Source organism: Gopherus flavomarginatus, chromosome 4 (genome assembly GCF_025201925.1).
Source record: "Gopherus flavomarginatus isolate rGopFla2 chromosome 4, rGopFla2.mat.asm, whole genome shotgun sequence".
NCBI classification, from domain to species: domain Eukaryota; kingdom Metazoa; phylum Chordata; order Testudines; family Testudinidae; genus Gopherus; species Gopherus flavomarginatus.
This window is the reverse complement of record NC_066620.1, coordinates 16,132,001-16,154,179: the sequence shown is the minus strand read 5'-3', so window position 1 is coordinate 16,154,179 and position 22,179 is coordinate 16,132,001. Positions and strand designations below refer to the sequence as shown.

Here is a 22,179-nt window from a genome sequence, read left to right as displayed (position 1 = left end):
TTCACTCATGAAAAGAAGTAAGATTGGGAAAATACAAAACTATAAGCCCCCGTTCATTGTGTCTTAACATGAAATGAGTAAAGCTTTTCATTTTTCATAGTAGTTGCTCTGTTCAGTGTGTAATTTGATTCACAAAATGAACTCTTAACTCTGCTACATAACACCGGTTAGGAAAAGGTGAGGAAAGTATGTATATTTATATGGTCATAAGGAAACACTCCCTAATTGTCTATGCAAGGCTCTAGTGAACATTTTAATGTAGAAACCATGCAATTTTGTACACAGTAACATCAGTGAAACAAAAGCTCTGCCATGTAAATAGCCCACAGAAAACAGAACCTCCCTCACTCACCTAACCAATGCATACAACAAAGTAGGGTGTAGCATCTGAAATCTAAAGATTTCCACCTACTTTATCATTCTGAGTCTGTCAGCCACCCTCACAGTCTCCAGCCCTCACCCTGACTTCAAATATATCTGCCATATGTAATCCAAGTTCCTCCTCTGCATCTGTAGCAACATGCTAGAATCCTCCCTCGTCCTCCCATCTTTGGGATGAGAGTAAACCAGAGGTCATAACTGTTTATGGTAATTAAAGATCCTAAGGCACTTTTTACACAAAAGAGAGATGTTAACCTCAACCAAATTGCAGCTTGGGTAAGGATAGTCTTCCTACCTACATTTCCCTCTGCAGTTTCAAATGGATAAAATATCCTTCACTTCTCTCCCAAATTGCTGTGTAGTGTAACACTGTGCTTTGGCACAGTTGACATATTTCATCTGGGAGATAGTTATATTTAACAGGTGGATGAAATGATTCCTATATATGGCGTGTACCAGTTCAGTTCAGTTTGCTCTGGGATGAAAAATGCTATACAAATAGAGGTTAAAGTATAAGGGAATGGGGAAAAATGCTTCCCCACTCACTGTGTGTTTGTACAGCATCTAGTACAATGAGATCTCAACTGCCCCCCCCGGGTGCTACTGTAATATATGTAATTATTAATAATTGATATTCATACATCACTAGTTGGTACGTACATATTTGTGAGTGTGTATCATCATCACCGCTGCAATGAGCAGTTACTTGTCATGTCATACTACCATCTCAGGTGTATCTCATGGGAATTCTCATACATCATTGAATAATCATTTAATAATTTCACTGTCTCTGTTTAAATATGTAAGTCTCTGAAGCTCTTGTCGATGAATCACAGCTGGTGCCTTTTGGATCTGAGTCAATTCTTTTCCTGCCTTCTTTTTCCAATATATCTTTCATTGCTTCACTGTAGGGTGCCTAACCCCTGTAATGCTGAAGAGTCTATTAGTAGCACTCCAGGAGCCAAAGAATCACACCTAATTTTTATATACATATGCATCCATTTAAACCAATTACAGATACACATAATTGTTGTATTTACTTGTATCTTCCTTGATGGAAAAAGGGAAAAGCTAGTTGTTTATGTTCGCCAGGAATAAAAATCTGGAGTTGATCAGCTTTTTATTTTCCCTCTACAACTTTAGGGAGATGAGAGTCGTGATGGGATGTATTTTAAGAATTCATAGACCATACAGGGTCCTTGGGATGCACATTGTGTCTCTGATTAACTGGATGGGGGAAGGAACCTATAAAATCTAATCATAATATTTTGCATTTATATAGGGTCTTTTGTCTGAGATGTCCAAGCTCAAATGTTTACTAAGCCTCATGACCCCACTGTCAGGCGGGAGGTTGTTCTCCCCAGCTGTGGGTGAATTGTGGCACAGATAAATTAGATGACCTGCTGCTGTTCTGGAGGGTTTTCTCTAGAATTGTCCTCATTTCAGCAAAGCAACCCAGGACTCAACAGAGTCCTAAAATTACTTTTGAGTCACACATCATCCTCATCATCACATGATTAAGTTTGTATCATAGGGTGGCATTTACCTCAGATGTGACTAGGTTGGTTTACATCCAACCCTTGTGGCTCAGCAGTTGGATTCGTAGCTCTGCCATGGACTTGTTGTATGACTTTGGACAAGTCAGTCTCTCTGTCCGTTTCCCACTCTGTAAAATAGGCATCGGAGCAATAATACCCACATCCAGGGCTAAGGTGACCATCTTCCTTTCAAGGAAATGAGTTACAATTGCACAAAAATATGAACCTGCCCCTCTCTGAGGCCGGCCCTCAACCCTGAATTATTTACTTATTTTAAATATGATTATTAAGTCACTCGTGATTTTTTTTAGGCTTGTCTTTTTAGGCGATTTTCGAGTGCTTGAGTTTGGCAATGCTGCTCCAGTCAGGCATCCCCAACTGGTAGTTGCTTCACAGTGCATTGCCTTGAGACTCCCGTGGGCAGAGGCACTCAGCCTAGTGTGGCATCAGGCTTCCCAACCCATTGCCCTGGCTTCCCTGGGCAGATGCGGCTTGGATACAAACAAGAGGAAGTCTCCTTTTTCACCCAGTGCACAACTAACCCATGGAACATGTTTCCATGCTATGTTCAGAAGTGGATTAGGGACTTGTGGGGCTCTGGGTCAGAGCAAGTGGGGGGCCCGTCCCTACCCCTTCCGCCTGCAATCCCCCCCCAGCCCACCTGTTGGGGAAATGGGGTCAAAACGCAGGGGCTTTCCCCGCCCCATCCCCTCATCCGGCGCTCCGGTTGGGGAGTGGGGTTGGAGTGTGGGTGCTTTCCCCGCTCCCCAGCAGGAGCATTGGGCAGGCAGAGCTGACCACAGGGACACCCATTTTTCCAGGGGCCCCCAATTGGCCAGGGCCCCTGGGCCTGGACCCCATTGGCCCAGTGGCTAATCCTCCACTGCTTGTCATTGCCAAAAAGTATAACTGGATTGGGAAAAGAATGAGCTAAGTTCACAGAGGACAGGTCCACCAAGAGCTGTTATGGGGAGAGACACAGCCCCATGCAGCCTCTGACTGCCAGCAGCGGGGGCAGTGCAAGACGGGACGGATCACCCCAGAGTTGCCCTGTTCTGTAGCCTTTCCTGAAGCTCTGGCACTGGCCAGGGGGGGAGCCAGGCTGCTGGGCTGGAGTCCGGCAGCTCCTGCACCCGCCGCCCAAAGGGCTGGGAACCTCCGCTGGCAAAATCAACCCCCCAGTGAGGGCAAATTAATCACCCAGCGCCCTCGGGGCGGAAGAACTACAACTCCCATCATTCCTCGTGCGATGGCGCGGAGTGATGAGGTCACCTGGCCCCGCCCATCCCGTGGGGTGTTGGAGCCGCTGCGAGCACGGCCGCCGGCCCAGAGCGTTGGAAGCTCGCTGGCGGTTGGCAGCTCGCGCCCGCTGCGATCCCGGCCACAAAGGGAGCTCCCCGATCGCTGCCGGCTGAGCGGGAGGCGCTCTGGGCTCCGCGCCCCAGCCCGGATCTTCTCCTCGCCGGCGGTCTGGACCTGTAGGAATCGCGACGGTGGGCGCCGCTGGTTCGGGCCGGGTGAGTGTGGGGACTCTGGGCCGGTACCTGCTCCCCCGGGCGGGCGGGCGGGGCAGACATCCCCTCTGTGCACCCAGCTGTCCCGGGCCGCGCCCCCCACTCCTGGCAGGGTGGCGGGCTCGTGGGTCTGTGCCCACACCTGCCTCTCTGCGTAGTGCTGTTCGTGCCGGTCCTCGCGGGGGAAATTCCCCAGCCGCCCCCACGCGCAGCCCCCTCCTCCCCGGCCGAGCGGGGTGTGCCGCTGAGCACGGCCCTTTGTCATGGGGTGCCGCTGAGAAGGCTCCGGCTCCCCTGGTTTTGTTTTATCCCTTTCAAACTTCAGTTAGTTTTTGTCCCCAAAACAAGCTGCGTCTCCTGAGCTCTGACTTCATTTCCTTGTGCACAAATCCCTGTTTGAACTCGGTTAGCGGAGTGGCATGGGAGCAGGCGGGTAAAAACAAAACAAAGGGGGATTTTGTTTGCGTGTGTTAAGCTGTAGGTCTTTATTTTCCTCTATGACAAAATATGTTGCCGCTGTTTGCTTGGGGAAGAGCTCCCATAACCGATAAGGAAGCTTCATTTTTATTCTGTTCTTTCCATTTTTAAGCTTCCTTAGAATTACAATGTACAGACCTATTTTTCTGTGCCCCTCTCCTGTATGTTGTGGCTCGTTTACAAAGGATCTGTGATCCAGCACAGCTTTAGTTTGCCAGAAGAAACAAAATTGTGCAGCCTATATCCCCACACTCTTTACAGGGGTAAGCAGTGTATTTGCAGAGGTAAAATAACAACTGGGAGACACTGTTATAAAAAAGGAGAGGAATTTAAATGGCAGAGAGGAAGAACAGCTATGTTTTCAGATGTGATTTGTTCTCATCCCCCACCCCAAAAATCTCTCTTAACAGGAAGAGTGTCCAATACTTCTATACTGATAACTTTCAGCTTTCTTTTAAGTAAATGTGACCCAAAACATGCAGTTATCTTGATCTCTGCTACACATAGCCCTTTGCATGTACACATGACCGCTGTAGTTTAACAGAAGTCCTTTGTTTTTTCACATTACTTTCAAAGGCCTTGCATTTGTTTTTGTTTTATTGATTGGACTGACAGTTTAAAATCTACCACTTTGTAAAATTTTATAATTTTAGTTGGTAATAGACTGAACTGCAAAGGTTGTTCCTGAACATACTCAGCAAAATGATTTCCCCCTCTTCCCCCCCGTCCCATCTTGAATTTGCAAGGTGGGGTGTGGGGTGAAGGTTGAGTGGTGTTTTTTTTTTGTGAACATAAAATGTTGCAAAATAGGAAAGATGTAATGTCCTGTTACGATGACTGGATCTAGCACTTTGTATGCTGTAAATGTGTTTTGCGTAACCTACACTGAAGGTTTCCTGTGCAAGTTTCCTGAATTATTTATTTTGAGCAGTAGAACGTGGTTAAGAATTTTTTTTAAAAAATGTAGTTTTGTTTGTAAATGTGACTAGTGATTGTGATTGTCCCAATTTTTGGGTGCCAAACATAAGATGTCTTTTTAAAAGGTCCGATTTTCAAAAATTGCTGAGTACTCAATCTGAAAATCAAGCCTCTTTGAGGCTCTCAAGTTGGACATTTAAAATCGCTAGATATTCTTGACGAAAGCATATAATATGGTTGTTAATGAATTTTAATAATCTAGAATTAGTTAGCAAAGAGACTTAGTCTTTATGCGCTAGTTTTTAAACTAATTTTATTTTAGAGGACATAAAGTATTGTTACTGTTTTTTGGGAAGTGCTTAATGGGGGGATATAACTTGATTTGATATCTTCCTCATGCTGCACCTCCTAGACTCGAATACTTTAACTGCAAGTCAATGGTTTAGGAATTACTTCAGGGAAGTTCTGTCGCCTGTGTTATACGGGAGGTTAAATTAGATGATCACAATGGTCCCTTCTGGCTTTGGACTCTGAATTGCACTAGCATTTTACCTCTGAGATCAGAGTTCAAAAATAATTACTGAGGTTCCAAATGAAAATGAGTTTGTTTAGTCTTCTCCTCATCCTGATTTCAGTATATTAGGAAACCATTGTAGAATTCAGCATCAGTGTTGTTTGCTTCTCCTGTCAAGAAGCCCAAAACTGAAAACAGGACTGTTTAATGTCACGGTTGAGGTACAGTTGTGTAGGACAACTGAGCACAGCATCTGCCTCAGACCAGCAATATTTGTATCTCCCTTTTGTGAGTAGTAAATCAAGTCCTAATAGTTTTTCTATAAAAGAAGCAAAAAGCCTTGTTTAAAAAGAATCGTGGAATACAAGAAGTAAGCTAGTTTGAAAATAAAGGCCATGTCTAAACTACAAAATTATGTCAACTTAACTTACATTGGTTACTAAATCGCTTGTGTGGGGGCTTCTTGTTTTGGTGGTATGTGTCCTCACCAGGAGCACTTGTATCGATTGTATTGTTGGTGAGAGGTATTGTGGGACAGCTTCTGAAAGCCAGTTAACAGTTGATGTAATCAACGCAGTGTCAGTCTACGTCTGCATCAACCTAATTACACTGACCGTGACCATACGCCGCTCAGGGAGGCAGTGTTACTAAATTGGTGGGAGCCAAATTTAAGGGAAGACACTTCCACAGTTAGGTTGACACAAGGCAGCATACATTGACCTAACCTGGTAGCATAGACTAGCCCTAAAGCTGTTTGCAGATACTGATCTCTTTATTGATTGAAAAATGGGATGGAAAGTTGACATTGATTTCTCTAGTTAGGGGCAGTGTCAAAAATCAAAATCCAGACATTCATTTCAGAGTGCAGTAAAGTAGTATTCAGCAGTTGCTTCAAGGCTGAAGCCTTTTGCAACACATCAGCTATTATGAAGTACTGTGCTGTTTGTACAAAGAGGCTACTCTGGCACTGCGTACCTTATTGCTTAGATCACAATACCATCTACAGTCTGAACTTTTAACAGAGAGAGCCCAGATTGTTTCCAAACTTTCATTCCTTAATCTCTAGATTCACAACTGCATTGACAAGCTGTCTAAGGAAATGACAGTGAAGAGTTGGTGTAGGAACTAGGTCAAGCACTGCTAAATACTGCTGAGCCAGTTTAAGTGGAACAAAGTGAGCATGTTTCCATCTGATATAGTTTGTTTCATTTCAATTTACTTGTCAGAGGATATGTGAGTATATTGCACGCTGCAACCAGAGGCCATTAGTTTCACTAAAATTGGTGTTGCACCCTTGATTTGGTACTTACAGTGTATCTGGGTAGACAGAGTAACGGTGAGGGAGGTAAGACAGATGCAAAAAACTCTTAAGGGCCTAATCCTAAGAGATTCCAAGCACCCACAACTCACATCAAAGTCAGAGTTGAGAGTGCTCAGCATCATGCAGACTTGAACCATATGCTCCTTCTGTTTCTTCTCCTCTGTGCTGCCACTACCCTTCTCCTTAATGATATTAGATTCTGAAGTAGTTGCGAGGAGGAGGGAGAGGGACAGGAAATTGGCAAATACACACACCACTCTCATGTTTTCATTCCACCACAAAACAAAATTTATTGATATCTTAGATTTCTCTAACATTCTTCCAATAGACCTGACATAATTCATCGGCACAAACTGCTTTAAAACAGTGTTTCTAGTTTAACATACAGCTAGTAATGAAGCATTCAGAAATCATACCATCTTGTGTTTTTATTCTACCTTTGTGTTTTTGTTTTTTACTGGAAATTCCTGATGAAACTAAAACTCTTTTATGACATGCCCAGAATAACATTAAAAAACTTCAAATGTAATTATAAAAGAACTGAATCTTGGCCTGTTGCATTTTTCACTTCAAACGCAGTAAGAATCCTATGTTCCAACATAGAAAAATGATGGTCTTGAATGAACCCCTGGCAGATTCAGAAAAGAACATGTTAAATATAACTTGAAAATAATTAAATGTATAGTAAATCTCTTTCAAAAAGTCTGTATGCTCTGATGGATCCCACTGGTAGAGAGACATATGCCACCTACATTCTAGACATCTTCCCTTCTGCTTCACTTGTCTCAAATCTGAATATGATTGGCCTGTGAGGAAGAGAGTATTTAGGAGTCACTGTCTTGCTGGCTTTATAAAGTCCTACCACACTTTTGATAGAACTGTTGTGGGGAAAAATAGTAATCTCTTTTACAACCCAGCATTTTTCTGTGTGACCTCCAGTAGTGCACAGCCAAATCAGGCCCTTGCTCTCAGTGGGAATGGTGCACCCCAGCCTCACAATGAGGTGTAGTGATGTGATACCCTTCTCAAGGGCATGGTTTACAAACACACCTGTAATCTCTGATCCCATGTCAATATCTAGCATGTGGCCAGCTATCTGAGATGAACCACAAACGCTCCCCCTCTGCTCTCTAGTGGAGCAGGCTGCAGCAGATTTCAGTTATGCATCCCATAGAGTCCGATGAGACTCTTGGTATGCCCCTCTGCATATTGGCAGTTCAGCAATATCAGCCAAGTTGTGTTTTGTCCGAGTACTAATATTTAGGCCTGTAATTCATTAATCACATAAACCTTCATCTTATCAAAGAGAGGGTTAAGAGGTGACTTGATCATGGTCTGTTAGTACTGACATTTCTGATAGTAGAGAGCTATTTAACCTAGCAAACGAAGGCATAACAAAATCCAGTGTCTGAAGCTTGATAAATTCAAGCTAGAATTGAGGAGCAAATTCTTAATAGTGAAGGTAATGGACTATTGGGACAGTTTACCTAGGGAAGTCTTTAAATCAAGATTGAGCGTCTTTCTAAAATGATATTCTCTAGGACCACGTGGCAGATGAGTATCCACCGAAATTCCGCAGACAAGCAGCAACGTCAATAGGCATCGCCGCCGACAAGCAGAGTCACCCAGAGGCATTGCTGCTGAAATACCACTGAAAATCGGCATCATTTTGGCGGCAACGTCTCTGGATGACGCAGCTTCTCGGTGGCATTTCAGCAGACGCTCATCCGCCAGCCAGTAAGCGGGCGCACGCGTTGGGGACTCCTGGTCTAGCTCAACCACAGGGTGGTATGACTTTGATATAGGAATTGCTGGGTGAAATTCTATGGCCTGTGTTATTCAGGAGGTCAGACCAGATGATCATAATGATCCCTTCTGGCCTTAAAATCTATTAATCTATAATGATCCTTCCTAATCAAACTTGTCCCTTTAAGCTGTTCACTGTAAATGATTATAGTCTCCCTTACGCACTAATTCTCCCACTTGGACATATTTAGCCATTAGTCTTTCAGGTATACTTTTGCAATCATGTATCACTTTGTTCATCTTCAGAATGCTTTACAAACATTAAAAATCCCCCCCCTTCCCTTGAGCTAGGATAGGCACCCCCATTTTACACGTGAAGGGGAGTTGAAACTGAGGCACAAAGAATAGGGGCCTAGTATTGCATCCGTTAAAATCAGAATGTGCTTCCCCATTAATGTGAGGGGGACTGGTATAGGCTTTCAGTGCTTTACCTCAGGCCAATCATTAAATTGGTGCCAGAACCATTATTAGAATTTAAGGAACCAGAAACTCTAGATCTTGTGTTTACATCACACCTCTCTGTTGATTTGCACCATCTGTGACTGTTTTTTCTCCACCCTGAATCACTGATCACTGTGTTCATTGGTGGTCAGTAGGCCTCTACCAAATTTGTGATCCATTTTGGTCAATTTCATGGTCATAGAATTTTAAAAATAGTAAATGTCATGATTCTAGCTACTTAAATCTGAAATTTCATGGTGTTATAACTGTGTAGGAGTCCTGACCCAAAAGGGGGTTCTGGGGTTCACAAAGTTACTGTAGGGGAGTTGCAGTATTGCCACCCTTGTTTCTGCACTGTTGGTGTCAGCAGCACTGACTTCATAATTGGGCAGCCAGAAAGTGACAGCTGCTGAAAGCAAATCTGTCACCAGCAGCTGCGCAGAAGTAAGGATGGCATAGTATAGTATTGCCACCATTCCTTCTCCACTGCTGCTGGCATGGTGCTGCCTTCAGAGCTGGGTACCTGGCCAGCAGCTGCCACCCTCTGACCACCCAACTCTTAAGGCAGCGCGGAAGTAAGGGTGGCAATACTGCAATGCCCCTACAAAAGATTTGTGACCTCCCATCCTCCCATAATCTCCCTTTGGGTCCAGACCCCCGGTTTGAGAGAGACCTATCTCCCCCGTGAAATCTGTGTGGAATAGGGCAAGAGTACAGAAGACCAGATTTCACAGTCTGTGACATGTTTTTCAAGGCCATGAATTTGGTAGTGCCCTAGTCATCAGCAGTGTTAAACAACTTAAATGGTGGGTCTGTAGCCAATATAGTTGTAAACTTGTCTGAGCACTTCACTTAGATCCTCTGCATTTTAAAAAAAAATCATATTAAATTATAAAAGAAGTGGCCTCCAAGGAAGTGTCCCAAGAAGGGTCGTGAGCTTTATTTCTGTTAGTGCACTTTCAGATTCTCTCTGCACATTGATTGCTACTCTATTGTATCAGTAATGCTACCTTAATACACCCTTTCCATTTTTCTAATGTTTTTACATTTCAATATGCCATTTATGGAAGTATGTGGATTGCTTTAACAGTGTTTTAACACAAGGTTCAACTGGGAAAATATGACAACAGAACTGTCACTTCATGTAGCTAAACTAAATGTCTGGTATGTGGTTAGGAATCTTTTTAAAATGCATCACACATGTGGCTTACTATAGAGTAATTCACTTCCTTTCAAAGAACTTGTAGCTTGTTTTCCTTCTATTATGCACCTCTTGGGATAAGCTGCTAATTCTAAAAATATGTCAGTTCTGCTGTTTCCCATCATTGCTGTAACTTTTTTTTTCTTCTCCTTCATTTGGCATTAGTTTGCTTTTTCCCTGAACTGCTTTAAATACTCTGAGGAATGCTTAAACATGGTAGAAAATGAAATGCAGCTAGTAGTTCAAGTTTTTGTGATTGGATCATTGTTATATTTCATTGGATAATCAAAGGTAACTTTAAATGTGGGAGTGTACATGTTTAGTGCAATAAACATTACTTAACTTAAATGAGGTATATTTTTGGTTCATTTTCTAAATGGACTACGCAATACCTTTTTTGGAAGTCAGGGCTTGACACTTGTTTCTGAGTTAGAGGAGAGACTGTTATGTTTTCCAAAACCACATGAGATTTTTTAAATCTGCAGCATTTGTTGTCATATGGAAGAAAAGCCTTGCATTTCCATGTGTAAAACCAGAATCCAATATCCAGTGGGCCATTGCTTCTGCGTTAGTGTTACTGTGTCAACCATCATTGTAATTCAACTGCAGTTTTAGAAAGCAAACACCACAAAATGCATACAGCTTTCACAAATCTGTGTCGTTATTGCTTGGGCCAAACTTGTTGGTTGCATATTGACTTAGAAGGTAGTCTTCCTATCTCAGAAAATGAATGTAGTCTGGCATTCTTTCTTCTGTAATTTATTGAGTGGTAGGTAGCCTTGCCTCAATCCTAGACGACAGCCTCGTGCACCTACCCCATTTTCTGCTATGAGTGATGTGTAATTAAGGGAGTTTTGTGTTTTGGATGAAGGGTGGGTTAAGAGGGAATAATGAATCTCAGCCTCTTGTGAAAGCTCTAGAGTACATGTGCTCATGCTTGCTGTGCCACCTTGAATAAATATACCTGTAAAGTGACATTTGAAGTGCTTTTCCGCCTTTATTGCTTCATAAGAGTATAAAGAGAACCTCACACACCAAGACTTTCTTTTTCCAGCGTAGTTATTTTCAACTTGCTTTTTTGCCTGAGAAATAACAGGTATTATCTACTCAATTTTTGAGAGAGGATTGGATTATTGGAGAACTAGTGAGATTATTACATCACTAGTGGTGGAAAACCAAGCAATTGAGACACAAAGGTATAGTAGTCAAACCAGTTAAAATCTTTTTAATACCTGTAAATAAAATTTCTGAAATACATCTGAGAGGAAATACATTTTTTAACGATTCACCCAGGCTCCTTCAATGAAGGGCTAGCAGATATTCTCTGGTCCTCCAAGAAGCCCTCCAGCAAAAACAGTGCCGGCAATTTAACGTTCTCCATATATTTCTAAGATAAGAACTTTCAGCCTTTTTTTTAAGTAGGTATGAAATATCATTGACAAGTCTTATGTTACCTTTTCTTCCAGCATGGGTCATACAGGAGATCAAATTCTTGAGCTGCCATAAAATGGGCTTGCAGAAAGAATGGATTTGCTTATCTGAACTATGTAGATAGGAGCCTCACCCTTTTCCTACCTCCATCCCTTCCTTGCTGAATAATAATTTCAGCAATCATGCGATTTGAATGCTCACGCTTATTGGATAATGACATTGTTTTATGCCCAGTGTCGTGTTTCTGAACATGCTAGTATAAGTAAGCACATTGTCATATGTAATTGTTCTTTTTATATTCTGGAGCTGGTAGAACAAGTTACACAATGTGTTCGAATCTATAATAAAATCCTAGACAAACAACTGATCACTCATTTCTTTCTCTAGTTTCTGCCCACAGCTTTCCGAGTAGCAGATGTAAAACAGAGTAGATTCTTGTAAACATCACACTGTTGCTGGGGAAAACTATAGGGACTTCATGAAGACAATCTGGTCTGCTTCAGTAAATGTGTTTAAAAGTAACTTTACCTGCTGCACCTGTTTCTGAGTCCTCCTGCCAATATTTGCAGTTTCATAATTGTATTTTTCAGAGCAGCAAGGAAATATTATAAATAGGAAAGACCCACACATTCAGCAGGGGAAACCCCTGACTATACAGGGGAAATGGTCTGTAAAAATAGAGAAATAATATCTTTGATCTTTCAGTTACTGAAATCTTGAGTTTTGGAGAGGAGAACTGATTTAAGTTGTCTGTCTCTCTATGAACAGCAGCAGAAATAGGTATCTGATCCCAAGATGGTGAAGGGAGAGTTAACCCTTGCCTTTTCTTACAGCCAGGAGAGGCTGGGAAGAAGATGTGCATGTGTGGTAGGGAGAGGCAAAGAGCTAATATTTTTCCAACAGGTCATGTGAACACTAACACTGTATGGCCTTAAAGGGCCAGGTTGTGTCTAGGTTTCCAAGGAGAGGGGATGGTTCAAAAAGCATCCTGTCTTGCATCTCTCCCGCGCTGGCCAGGTACAATCGCAGGCCCTGGCCTAACTTTCTAGCTTAGGTTGCCCCAGCTACATTGTTAAAGGATGTGAAATCCACACCCGGAGTGATATAGCTAAGCCAGCCAAACCTCCCAATGTAGATAGTGCTAGGTTGATGGAAGAATTCTTACATCAACCTAGCTACCACTTGTCGAGGAGGTAGTTTACCTATGACCATAGGAGAATCTGTCCTGTCAGCTTAGGTAGTGCGTACACTGAAGTGCTACAGTGGTGCTGCTGCAGCTGTCTCCTGTAGTGTTTCGACTGTAGAGAAGCCCAGAGTCTACTCACTTCTAGCACCTCCTGGGGAACAAGATACCCCAAAAGGAGATGTAGCCATGATATTTTCCTGCACTAGCTTACGTTGGCCATCGTGAGAGTGTGGACATGCTCCACTCTGACTCTCTGGGAGCAGATTCCTGTGTAAGCCACATTGAGCCCTACATATTTTTATCTCCATCTTACAGATGCGGAGACTGCAGTGCAGAGTGACTAGGTTGCCTTGCTGTGTGATGACTTAGGTTTTGTCTACAGCAGGGCTAGGCAACCTATGGCACACATGCCGAAGGCGGCATACAAGCAGATTTTCAGTGGCACTCAGACTGCCCGGGTTCTGGCCATCGATCTGAGGGGCTCTGCATTATAATTTAATTTTAAATGAAGATTCTTAAACATTTTTAAAAACCTTATTTACTTTACATACAACAATAGTTTGTTATATATTAGACTTACAGAAAGAGACCTTCTAAAATGTATTACTGGCACTCGAAACCTTAAATTAGAGTGAATAAATGAAGACTTGGCACACCACTTCTGAAAGGCTGCCAACCCCTGGTCTACATTTAGAACTGTTAATGCTTCGGAGTAGATACTACCTACGCCAATGGGAGAATTCTTCCATCAGTGTAAGTAATCCACCTCTCAGAGAGGCAGTAGCTAGGTCGACAAAATAATTCTTCCATGGCATTGTCTGTGCTGGGGATTAGGTCAGGACTGAGGTATGTAAACTGAGGTACAGATGCGTGAAGCATGATATATGAACTGATAAAGCACTTTAATTGAGTGTCTTAGGCTGTGTCTATACTGCCACTTTCAGCGCTAAAACTTTAGTCGTTCACGGGTGTCTAAGCGACAAAAGTTTTAGCGCTGAAAAGCACCAGTACGGACAGAGCTTTATAAAGCTGCTTGTTTGGGGTGGGGTTTTTTATTGCTGGGAGAACTCTCCTCCGGCGATATAGAGTGACTGCACTGCCCACATCACAGCGCTGGGCACAACATGGGCAATGTAGATATATCCTTACATTCCAACTATCTTTGTTTGCTCTGTTTTTCTTTTATATGCAGTACTAAACAACGGGTGGAATTTGTGTAAGTGGGAGTGCAAACTAGAGGTAGGCACTGAGCTTCTGTTGAGTATGGAGTTGACATTGGGAGGGAAACTTCATTTGTAATGCAGTGAAGTTTAACATCTGTATATATAAACTTTGTCACTAGGGGAATGGATTATAAAATTCCCTTCCAATCAGCATGTATTCATTACAGCATTTACTGAAGCATACCAATTAGTTCCAATGCAGTCTTGCCCTCAGAAGGATCACCTTGATTTAATTTTTTTTAAAGTGCATTGAATGGAAACAGAGATGCTATTTGTTCTTCAAAGCCTAAGTGCTATATTTCTAGCTCTTGGCAGACATTATCCACAAGTACTTCATGTTCCACTGGATTTATGCCAGAAACATACTGCATGTACTGGAAGCATCAAAACCAGACCTCCTTTAATTTTAGACTCTGCAGCTTACATTGATTTTTCTTAGAATTCCTACATCCCAACTACTATCATTTTAAATAGTCTTTCCTTGGAAGACTTTGGGAATGTTCTGTCAGCCCTTACTCATGTGACTTGCTCCAAGAAGGCAGTGGAACTACTCCTGTAAGTAATAGCTGCAGGATTGGGCACCAAATTACCTGCATCTCAATTTGTAAAGTTAAATGAACACAGTGAATTATTTTATTTATAGTCCTGAAGACATAAGCCCCTCAGCTATCCTGCATTCTGAAAATCTTGAGGGACCATTCTGATTCCTTAATCTGACCCCTTTTTTCATTATTTTTGTTTATGATATGGTAGTGCCTAGGAGAGAACCAAGAACGGGGCTCTGGGGTGGTACATTCATGCACTGTACAAATGTATAATGAGAGCCCCTGCCCCAAAGAGCTTGCAATCTAGATAGACAGGAGAAAGAGATAGCACATACAAGTGGAGTGAACAGAGATAATAATGGGAGGAGATAAGCTGGATGGGCAGCCAAAGGTTTTTCCAATCCTGCTGCCCTTCCCTAGACAGCCAGTCAGTGCCAGAGGTGATATGTTCTGAGTGAGAACTGCAGTCATCCTCCGTGACTACTGGTCCCTGCTTCTCCAGCTGCTACTGCCAGTTGTAGTCTCTGACCAGTTCATCCCCACAGTTTCATTCCGGAGGCCATGTGGCTGGGGGAAGTGGGGATGCCACCTGGCTCCTAGTGCCCCCAGGGGCAGGGGATCTCCCCTCCACAGTTCCAGGTCTGGTGGGGCTGTGGGGAGAAGTGGCTCTAACTTGACCCCATTTTACAATGATCCCTCAGTGCAGCAATACCCACTTTCATGTACTCAGAGCTGATGTGCACCCTCAACTCTCACTGATGGAAAATGAGGGTGCACAGCATCTCCTATGAGCAAGCCTTCAAAGAGGAGGCAGTTCAGTTTCTCAGTGCAGTGGTGGCCACAGGCCTGAGGATCCTACAGGCCTTATTAACACTAGTTATTCCAATTAAAGGGCATGGGACTGTATTGGCAGGAGAAAGATTGCAATTTGGCCCCCAAAAGTTGTTACAGTGTACCATAGAATCATAGAATATCAGGTTGGAAGGGACCTCAGGAGATCCTGAAAGCAGGACCAATCTCCAGACAGATTTTTGCCCCAGATCCCTAAATGGCCCCCTCAAAGGTTGAGCTCACAACCCTGGGTTTAGCAGCCTAGAAAAAGGTCCTACTATGACAGGTTTGTTAATGTTAGTGAACAGATTCAGCTTAGACCAATTTTCACAATTATTAGCTTCCAAATAATTTCCAGAAGTTATTTGTCCCCCTAAAAAACAGAATTGCTGTTGCAAGGTTTCAGAACTGAGTAGGCTGAAAATGATTGTTTGCTGCTTCCCTCTTTCCCTTCCATCTCCTAAATCAGAAGTGGGCAAACTACAGCCTGCGGGCCACATCCGACCCATAGGCCCCTCCTGCCCAGCCGCTGAACTCCTGGCCTGGGAGGCTAGCTCCCGGCCTCTCCCCTGCTGTTCCGCCTCAGCTCACTGCACCACCGGAGCAATGCTCTGAGCGGCGAGTCTGCGAGCCCCTGCCTGTCCTGGCACTTTAGGTGGTGTGGCTGTAGCGCTGCCAGCCACCAGTGCTCCAGGCAGCGCAGTAAGGGGGCGGGGGTTGAATAGAGGGCAGGGGAGTTTGGGGTAGTGATCACGGGATGGAGGTGTGGATAGGGGTCAGGGCAGTCAGAGGGTGGGAACAGGAGGATTGAATGGGGGCAGTCAGGAAGGAGAGAGGGTATTGGATGGGGTGCAGGGGGCAATCAGGAGCAGAGGTTCCGGGGCGGTCAGGAGACAGGGAGAAGGGGTGGTTGGATGGGGCAGGTGTCCTGGGTGGGCTATCAGGCGGTAAGAAGCAGGGGAGGTCGGATAGGGGGCAGGGCCTGGGCTGGGCCTGCCGTTTGGGGAGGCACAGCCTTCCCTAACCGGTCCTCCATTCAATTTCAGAAACCCGATGTGGCCCTCAGGCCTGCCCCTGTCCTAAATTGAGATTTCCTTCAGAGCATCTAGTTATCCTGAGCATGGCAAAATTTTAACAGAATAATTAGCATATGGAAAAGCTTATAGCATATGTCTGAAATCTGTGGACGGCAGACTAAGAGTCAAGGGGGAGAGATAGCTCAGTGGTTTGAGCATTGGCCTGCTAAACCCAGGGTTGTGAGTTGAATCCTTGAGGGGGCCACCTAGGGATCTGGGGCAAAATCAGTACTTGGTCCTGCTAGTGAATGCAGGGTGCTGGACACAATGACCTTTCAAGGTCCCTTCCAGTTCTCGGAGATAGGTAGGTATAAGATGCAGCAAATTCTGCATTTTGACTGGGAGTTAGACTAGATGACCCTTGCTTGTTCCTTCTAACCCTATGGTTCTGTGATTCTAAGAGAACATTGCGATTCCACTGCTGTAACCTAGAAACTGAATTCAAGATTTTAGTTTACTGCAGTACTTGAGCATCTGTTTTGTTTGTTTAATTTTAACACCTTAACGCTTCAGGTAAACTACGTATTAATCTTGGTATGCATCTGACAGAGTCTTTTAGCTAAGTTCTTTACTTTGTTACTTGTTAAACTGCTAATAGAATATTTATATTTGTACAATGAAGCAAGTAAAAGTAAATTAGAGTTAAGTTTACAGGCACAGCCTTGACTCTTTCCCCTTGTATGCAGACTTGACAGCAAGGTTTATAATTACATATTATTTCTCAAATAATGCAATAGAATATTTATGTCCTTGCACTATGTGTTACCTGCATACATTTTGGTTTTGGACTTTAAAATGTTAAAAATATTTGATTGCAAAGTCAAGCAATTAAAAATTGGAAATGTCAGATTTATGGTCGCACAAAGAGAGAGAGGGAAATAGAGACTGTTAAGAATCACTATCTCTGTCAAACCTGAACAGAATTTCATAGTACAAAGAAAAGGCACTATTTCCCTGCCAAGAATGGAAAACTTCTCCCCTGAAATTTTTTATTTTTTGTTTTTGTTTGCGGATTGGTTATAATGGAAAGTGTTGAGCAAGCTAGGTATAAGACCTTATCTAAAGACAAAAGTTGCACTGATTTAATTAATGGTTAAATTTGAACAAAAGTTGAATAGACAAGGCCTTGGGCAGGGTCCCCAACACGGTGCACGCAGGTACCATGGCACCCGCCAGGGCATCTATGTGCGCCCACATACTGGCTGGCGGACAAGCATCTGCCGAAAAGCGTCGTCATCAAGAGGCGCCGCCACTAAAAAGCGGCAGCATTTCAGCGGAGACGCCTCTTGATGTTGACGCTTCTTGGTGGCATTTCAGCAAGTGCTTGTCCGCCGGCCATAGTCCTTGGGGGCACTATCAGCTCCTCTATAATGTCAGACCAACTCAAATATGTGTGGTAACACTACTGTCACAGTTGCAGTTTATAGAATGTATAAGCGTTACTACTACACAAGAAGGGATGCTTTCCATGTGACCAGCATTCATTCCCACCCCAGTTGTCCAGCACGTTGATGCTGTCATATTTCCGTTGTGTGCCAAGCTTCTGTCAGGCCTGTGTATTGAACCTGGATCTCTCGCATGGCCTTGCAAAAGCATTAGGCTGTTGATTCTGCTGACAATATCTTAATTGTAGTAATTTTGTTGCACTTTCACGTGTGAAACTTTAACATGCCACTATTTCCCATCTTTGAAAACCTACTACTTATTGTGGAAACTGGAGTAGAGTGGACTGAGTTACCCAGCATTATTAGGATTGGCAATCATTTTATGGCAGGGTTTGGAAGTTCCAGAAGTCTGTTTGTAAATTGTTAGCGTGTTCTAACTGTTTAGTCAGTTGAATTATTTTGGATAACTGAGCATTTGAGTTGTAGAATACCACTGTACTAGAATATTGATCGAACACAAAGCATACACCATGTTGGAAAAGACAAACTAAGTACCAAAATGAAGAGTTTATTTTCAGTCTGTTGTGTTTTTATTGGAATAGTGCAGCTGTAGACAGTCAGTCAGCCTTTGATTTTGGGAAATCTTAGGCCCCATCTACACTTAAGAGAACAGCTCCTTGCTCACAGTTTTGAACAACAGGCACCCCTAGCTGGGGGTAATCTCAACTGGTGGTTCTGTTTAGCTGATAGAGTGGAAGGGCATAACAGTGCTTCCTGACATGGTGTTGAAAATTACTTTCTCCTGTCTACGCTAACAACTAAACTGAACTCCGCAATAGAGGAGACCTATAGTTCACATTTTTCATCAGCAACACACCATTTTCCCAAAGCAGATGGGGTGTCAGTCACGTACCCTAGATCCAAGTGGAAGTGCAGTCTCCAGTCACATTGTTTTTGGACATAGTGAGTTTACATTCCCATGCAGCCTAGCAGTGTGTGGTGCTATAACATGTCAGCTAGCACCCACACTTTTAATCTTTTTCTTCATTCAGGTTTTTAGTTTCATGTGATAGACGTTATAGTATTCATCCAAGATCACCAGTTAACTGCTGTCCAAGTACATATTAGGAACAATTCTCTCTGATTAAATGCACTCCTACAACTCTGTTGGCAACAAGTCTTTCAGTTACCTCCTAGGACTTTAACTGAGATGGTATCATTTGTATACCAGTATAAGTGTTAGATCTACATGTATTTGTATTGCCTTATTACCTGCGGTCTTTACCCATACTTAATGCTGGGCAAATATTATAGTCCTGTATGGAAGGACGGTGAGCGGGGAGAACTAAATGGGGAAGCCAGGGGAAGTATCATTAAAGTTTATTCCTTTAAACTTAGAAAGCTAGTATAATACAGCAGCTTCTATAAAGCATACAGTGTACCTGCAAGTGGAATACCCCCCCCCTGCTGATCTACCCAAAAGATGAAAAGGGGAAGCATACTCTGCTGAATAGGACTGACAACCCTCTGCTGCCCTCCTTCGTGCTTTGATAATGGACTGCCACCTAAATCTCCTACACTGCTTGACTGTGCAGTGGATCCCCTTTGCCAGCCATATTAGGTTCAGACTTCTTGCCCTTGCCTTCAAGTCCTGTGACTCTCTGCCTCCTCTGCCTCTTTACTTTCATTTCTTTCCATATCCCTCTGACCTCCTTGCTCTGCCAGTGATGCCTGCCTTCGCATCCCCTCTATCCCATCTGTTTGCTTATAACTGCTCCATTTGCTGTGGTATCTGAGAGCCTCCCAAGAGGGAACTAAAATCCCAGTTGGTCATGGGCCTAATCTGCGTCCTTAATTCCACTGTGGAAGTTGAGGTTACGTGGTGGTTTTGCCACCCTACGTGTGAAACTTGGCTCCAGTCTACCAGACTCCCTTTTCTCATTATTCAAATCACTCCTAAAGAGTCACTTCTTTTTTAAAGCCCACAAACCATAACCCATGTCAGTCAAAGAAGGAAGCAATAAGAGACATGCAGATGACAGAAAATTACCCTAGTGGAACCATCATGGTAGGAACACAACAACTTTAGTCAGTGTGGTCCTTTTTTTAACCCAATCCTTTGCTTTCACTGTCCCTTTACCTTCTCTCCATCATTCTTTGCTCTTGCACAAAATAAGCTCCTTGGAGAAGGATCAGCATGTAAAGAACTTACCATGTTTTTGGTAATGTCCAAGTAATAGGGCAGGGCCAAATTGTGCCCTGGGTTTCTCTGGTTTTACATCAATGCAGCTGAAATCAGAATTTGGTTCACAGTGATCCAGTTAAATATGGTGGGCCAGATTTTGCTATCCTTACTCAAGAGTAGGCTCTTACTCCACGAGTAGTCCCATTGCTCAGGGTAAAGAAGGGTATTAGAATCTGGCTTTTACTTATAAATGCAAAAACTTAAGATACTATCCTTCAAAGTCCAAGAAACTTAGTTATGGCTGGAACTCTCCGTTCACCCTCTTTTACTCACTATGCAGGGTATCTGGTATGTACAATGACATGAGATCAGAGATACTCAAGCTGGTTTTTTACCTCAAGTTCCTATTGAAATGAATGAGTTGTCTAGTAAGAACTCAATACATGCTGTCGCCCATTATTTTTAATATGGCTGTCCCCCTTAAGACGCTTCTGCAGACCTCACTTTTCCCAATTCATGTTCCATCCCCTACCCTTATGCCTTTCCAGATAATAGTTTAATTTAGGTCAACTGTAATTAAACATTAATTGATCAAACAAGTAAAATGATGTGGGACGAACAAAACAAGTGTCATGTGTACCTTCCATGTTCTCTTTGTTGCATATTGCATCCTTTCTCTGCTTTCTTTGGTACATTTAGGACCTGATCCTGCCACTTCCTGCTGGTGTGAGTATTCTGACTTAAGTCAGTCCTTGTGTGAGTAAGGACTGCTCATCTAAGTAAGGGCTTGCAGGACTGGAGCAATGAGCTTGTCTGTAAAGCTATATGTACACCAGTGAGCCTGGATAAATGATACTGTAATAAGATGCTTCATGAGAATTATGAAGGGTGGAGTTTTATGCCTAACTATAAATTTCTCTGCTAAATGGCCCCACCTCCCTGTTTCTAGAACACCCTCAGGGCTGTGCTCTCAACGTGACCCAGGTTCTGCCTAAAGCTCAGGCACAGCCGATAAAAGGAAGGTGAGGTAATGTCAGGAGCACAGGCTGGGTACAGAGATGCCTCCTTAGGGTGGCATAACTGGAGGCTTTGCAAATTTGGCTATAAATGAGAGGCCAGGGGCTCACTGGGAATGGTGGGGTATCTTCCTGTGCTTTATAGGGACGAGGGTAAGGTGGCAGAGCCTGTGTTGGAGTACACGGCTCAGGCACTGAAGATGAGTGGAGTTGTTTTCAGTACTGGAAGGATTTAGTTATGTTCCAAACCCTTCTCCCTCCCATTCTGTGGGCATGCAGAGCTCACATGGCAGCAGAGTTGTTTCTGCCCTTCTGCAGCGTGTTGTTTCCGAATCCCAGATATGGAGGGTTGCACTGTGCACGGTGTGGAGCTGTGCTTCATGTCTTCTCCTTCAGTGGCAGCTCTGAGGGGGGTGGCTTGGTGGGTGGACCAATGAATCAGTGACAGTCTGGTTCCACTGACCACATGCTAATACGCAGAGGCTACTGCAACTATTGAGCATTCCAACTGCTCCATCTTGGAGGGGACGATAGGATTTCATCACCAACTCTTGTGGAGAAGTTCACCCACCCAGGGTTTGGGGAGGCTGAGAGGCTTTGGACCTACTGGAAAACAGGAGTAGATTGAATTTCAGATACCTCTCAGGTTAAGAGTTACAGGTCAGTTTTGTCTCCTGAAACCTAGGGAAACCACTGAAAAGTTGGTGAGGAGACCAGGTAGTGACATCAGACCCAATTCTGATTTCATTAGTCTGAAACTGTTGAAATGTTAGTGTGATCAGCGTAAGGCTCATCAGCTACCCTAGGAGAAACATGGAAATCAATGGGTCGGAGGTCAGGTTAGGGAGGTAAAAATCCTTTTAGTGCATTATTTAAAGTTTATTTTTGGCACCAAGTTAATGGAAAGGGATATCGTCAGTAGTTCTCTTGAACTACTTTTTTACACTTGATTAATATTAATGAAAGTGAGAGAAGAATCATGCCCATTGTATTTGATCTCTTCATCTAGGGCTGAAAATCTGTTTTGGGACACAATTTTGGAAACATGTTTTTGTTGATAGTGGTTTATTTTAAATATCAGTGGACTAGAGCTGATCGGGTCCATAGGAGTGATTCAGATGAATTCTGAAAACCATCCGCTCTAATAATAATCTTTATCATTGTTGGAGTTTTTCCCTATTAGCCTTGGG

General features: G+C 43.3%; 1 protein-coding gene across 1 annotated transcript in view; it reads left to right on the top strand.

Annotated features, from left to right (window-relative positions):
* Positions 1-3,399: 3,399 nt before the first annotated feature.
* PELI1 (pellino E3 ubiquitin protein ligase 1) overlaps positions 3,400-22,179 on the top strand; it is a 58,343-nt gene continuing 39,563 nt past the window's right edge. Inside the window, exon 1 of the mRNA XM_050952189.1 lies at positions 3,400-3,436. The gene's annotated coding sequence lies outside the window, so the exon portion shown is untranslated. The remainder of the gene's footprint in view (positions 3,437-22,179) is intronic.